Below are 4361 nucleotides of genomic sequence, written 5' to 3'. Positions count from 1 at the left end.
CCAGGCTTGCTAAACAACAATGACAACAGCAACAAAAAATGGCCAGGGATTGTGGTGCATGCCTGGAGTCCCAGCTACTTGGGAGGTTGAGGCAAAAGAATCACTTGAGCCCGGGAGTGGGAGGTTGCCGTGAGCTGTGACACCACAGCCCTCTACCCAGGGTGATAGCTTGAGGCTCTGTCTCAAAAAAAAAAAAAAAAAAACAAATGTTAGTGTCTTGTCGATTCTTGGCCTTTTGGCTAAGACCAAATGTAGTATCTGTTCTTATCATTTTAATATCTGATATGTCCTCTATGCAAATGTCAGTATCTCTATTTTTGTGTCAATACCATGCTGTTTTGATCACTATGGCCTTGTAGTATAAAGTCTGGTAGGTGATGCCCCTGGATTTATTTTTTATTACTAAAAATTGCCTTGGCTATGTAGAGTTTTTTCTGGTTCCATACAAAACAAAGAATTAGGCTCGGGCCTGTGGCTCAAGTGGCTAAGGCGCCAGCCAACTACACCTAAGGTGGCGGGTTCGAATCTAGCCTGGGCCCGCCAAACAACAATGACAGCTTGCAACCAAAAAATAGCCAGGCATTGTGGTGGGTACCTGTGGTCCCAGCTACTTGGGAGGCTGAAGCAGGAGACTCGCTTGAGCCCAGGAGTTGGAGGTTGCTGTGAGCTGTGATGCCACGACACTCTACCCAAGGGGACAGCTTGAGGCTCTGTCTCAAAAAATAAGTAAATACATAAATAACAAAGAATTATTTTTTCCAAATCTTGAAAGTATGATGTCGGTAAATGACTAAAATTTTAAATTCCACATGGTGGCAGGGATGTGAAATAATTAGAATTCTTATATGTGTTGCTGAAAATGTAAAATGGTACAACCATTGCTTTTTTTTAACCAATCCAATATAGACGTAAAATTCTGGACCTCAGGTGGTGCCTGTGGCTCAGTGGGGAGGGCACCAGCCCTATGTACCAAGAGTGGCAGAGTGGCAGGTTCAAACCTGGCCCCGGCCAAACTGCAACAAAAAATAGCTAGGCGTTGTGGCGGGCGCCTGTAGTCCCAGCTACTCCGGAGGCTGAGGCAAAAGAATTGCTTGAGCCCAGGAGCTGGAGGTTGCTGTGAGCTGTGACGCCTCAGCACTCTACCGAGGATGATAGGATAAGACTCTGTGTCTTTAAAAAAAAAACAAAAAACTCTGGACCTCATTTTTAAGATAGACTTCAGTCAACAATTATAAAAGTCATGGACATTCCCTGTGGGAAGTAGCACATATGGGACTGAGATGCAGGGAGGTGAGGTCAGTTGTCTAATAGTATTTTAGTGAATCAAGATGGTCTGTGTTTAAAATGTATTAGAAACAAACAATGTTTTAGTCAGCTAAGAGGACCATAACAAAACACCACAGTGGGTAGCTTAAACAACAGAAAATGTATTTTCTCACAGTTCTGAAGACTAGGTATCTGAGGTCAAACTCCTGGCCTTTTTCCTTGCAGGCGGCCATCTTTCCCCGGTGTCTCCACACTGTGCGGTGCATTCTCTGTGCCTATGTTCCCCCTTAGTACTTATCTGAGCTCATTTTAACCCAGTCACCTTTGTAATGACCTGTTTCCACATACAGTCAAATTCTCAGGTCCCGCCGGTTAGTGCTTTAACATATGACCCGGGGGGGGGGGGGTTGCCATTCAGCACGTAAGAGATAGTGACCAGCTCTGTATGTTGTTTTCTCCCCTCCTCTCAGGATCAAATAATGTATGAACTTCTGCAGAAGTCCCTCAGCCCATGACATCTCCAGCGGCCCGCTTAGAAGAGTCTGTGCATAGAGCCGGCACAGAAGGACACAGGCTTTGAGGTGTCCCCTTTCAGCTTGACACAGTTGTGTTCCCACGGGGTTGCAGTCTACTTTCAATTTAATGACGCCAGGCTGGAGCTGAAGATTCTTCCCATTTGGCTAGCCTTGTATGAAAACACCCTACTTCCTCTTTTTTAAAAAAATATTTTTTAACTGCTAAAATAAAATAAATTTTTAGAGTAAAATGTTTATTTTGAATAATCTCAACCATACAGAACACCTATGAGGAACTGTTTTTGCCTGGACAGTCTGAGAGTAAGTGGACACCCTGATGCCCCATTCAGCCATTTTTATTAAACGCTTGTGCTAAGTGCTGCTGATGTAATAGCAAACAAGCTCAGAACTCCAGTGTGGTGTGTGTGGCAGAGGGAGCTGATTGTACCATAATATCCATTCTTCTCTTCTGCCTCATAGTAAGAAGGTCTCTTGCTGTTAGGAGAGTAAATACAGTTTGGCTGATGTAATGTGAATAGAAGAGATGAGAACAGCTTCTGGTTACATCCTTAAAAGGAAGCAACTTGAACTGCACTTAACCGTCATTAACTTGAGGTTACATTGCTACACTGCTACATTGAACTCATACCCTCTCCCTCATATGCAAAGACTCTGGGATGTCCTCAAAAAATAGCAACTTAGGCCGGATGCAATGAGGCCAAGGCAGGTGGATTGCCTGAGCTTATGAGTTCAAGATCAGCCTGAGCTACAGCGAGATGCCACCTCTAAAAATAGCCAGGCATTGTGGCAAAAATAGCTACTTGGGAGGCTGAGGCAAGAGAATCACTTGAGGTTGCTGTGAGCTATGACACCATGACACTCTACCAGGGCGACAAAATGAGACTCTGCTTCAAAAAAAAAAAAAAGTCACAGCTTAACTCCATGTTTCCCTTCCTGGGGAAAGACTGTGATGAGGTAATAATGATGAGCCTGCATTCTAGGGCAGGGAGAAGCCTGGGGGCCCTGGGCAGCAGACTCCCTCACTCCTCAGACTGGCACTTGGCTTGGCCTGACTTTTTGTGAGACCTTGATCTTACCTATTTATATTCTGATCTGTGTTAAAGCAGCCAAATAACATCCACATTAATACAGAACTCAGGCATGGAAAGAGGTAGTCAAACCATTGTGAGAAGGGCGTGAAGGGTAAGAACAAACACCCAGCAGGGGCAGCTTGTCCACTGCTGAGATCAGGAAAGTTCTGAGTGTTCTGAGGGCTGAGAAGGAGATGAGGGAAGAAAGTAAATGATCCGAGTCCAGAACAAAGGCGGGAGTGAGAGAGGGGCTGGCGTCTCTAGGAAACCAAACAGGCAGCCTCTCAACTTTTGTATGTAGATTGTTTACTGGATGATCATATTTCCAAAAGCTAGAAAATCTTTAGTCATTAGTAAGTCACGATTCAAGTTCTCACTGTTTGCACTCAGAAAGAGATAGAAAACTGAATAGATTTGGATACATTTGAGGAGTAAATCCTTTCTATTTGAAATTATTGCTCTACTCAAATTCCAAAGCTGAAAAGCCAAATCGATTTGGGATGAGATTGTATTGCTCATCCTTATCTCCACTGCTTTAGATTTATGAAGTTTATTCTTATCACTGGTATCAGCACTCATTTTCAACATATTTTTACAAAATAGGCACAAACACAAAAATATTAAATAAGTTAAAGAAACATGGCAATTGTCTATTTCATGTCTCCTGTCAACTTTCCTAAGGGCAGGATTCTGTCAGTAATGTCTCTTTAGCACCCAGACCAGGGCCTACAACAAAGGAAGCATTTAATAAGTGTGAAACAGGCTCAGCGCCTGTAGTTCAGTGGCAAGGATGCCAGCCCCATGCACTGGAACTGGCGGGTTCGAATCCAGCCCAGGCCTGCCAAACCACAATGACAACTACAACCAAAGAATAGTCCAGCGTTGTGGCAGGCACCTGTAGTCCCGGTTACTTGGGAGGCTGAGGCAAGAGCATCACTTAAACCCAGGAGTTGGAGGTTGATGTGAGCTGTGATGCCACAGCTCTCTACCCAGGGCAACATAGTGAGACTCTGTCTCAAAAAAAAAAAAAGTATGAAATGTTCAACAACGTGGCTGTCAAAATTAGAAGCTGACTTGTGCACAGCCTCTGAGAATTTTTAGTATTTACTCATCAGGTAGTAGGCGTTTGCCTTTGTCATATAAACACAATAAAGGGGCCAGGCATGATGGCTCACAGCTGTAATCGTAGTACTCTGGGAAGCTGAGGCAGGAGGATCGCTTGAGCTCAGGAGTTTAAGATCAGCCTGAGTAAAAGTAAGACCCTGCTGGCTCGGTGCCTGCAGCTCAAGTGGCTAAGGCGCCAGCCACATACACCTAAGGTGGTGGGTTTGAATCCAGGCTAGACCCGCCAAACAATAATGATGGCTGCAGCCAAAAAATAGCCGGGCGTCGTGGTGGGCACCTGTGGTCCCAGCTACTTGGGAGGCAGAGGCAGGAGACTCGCTTGAGCCCAGGAGTTGGAGGTTGCTGTGAGCTGTGATGCCATGGC

General features: G+C 44.9%; 1 pseudogene; it reads left to right on the top strand.

The window, feature by feature from the left end:
* Positions 1-219: 219 nt before the first annotated feature.
* Positions 220-332, top strand: LOC111725669 (annotated as a pseudogene).
* The last annotated feature ends 4029 nt before the right edge of the window (positions 333-4361 follow it).

This window comes from Otolemur garnettii, unplaced genomic scaffold (assembly GCF_000181295.1).
Source record: "Otolemur garnettii isolate 467f Iridium unplaced genomic scaffold, OtoGar3 scaffold00045, whole genome shotgun sequence".
NCBI classification, from domain to species: Eukaryota; Metazoa; Chordata; class Mammalia; order Primates; family Galagidae; genus Otolemur; species Otolemur garnettii.
This window is presented reverse-complemented; position numbering and strand designations above follow the sequence as displayed.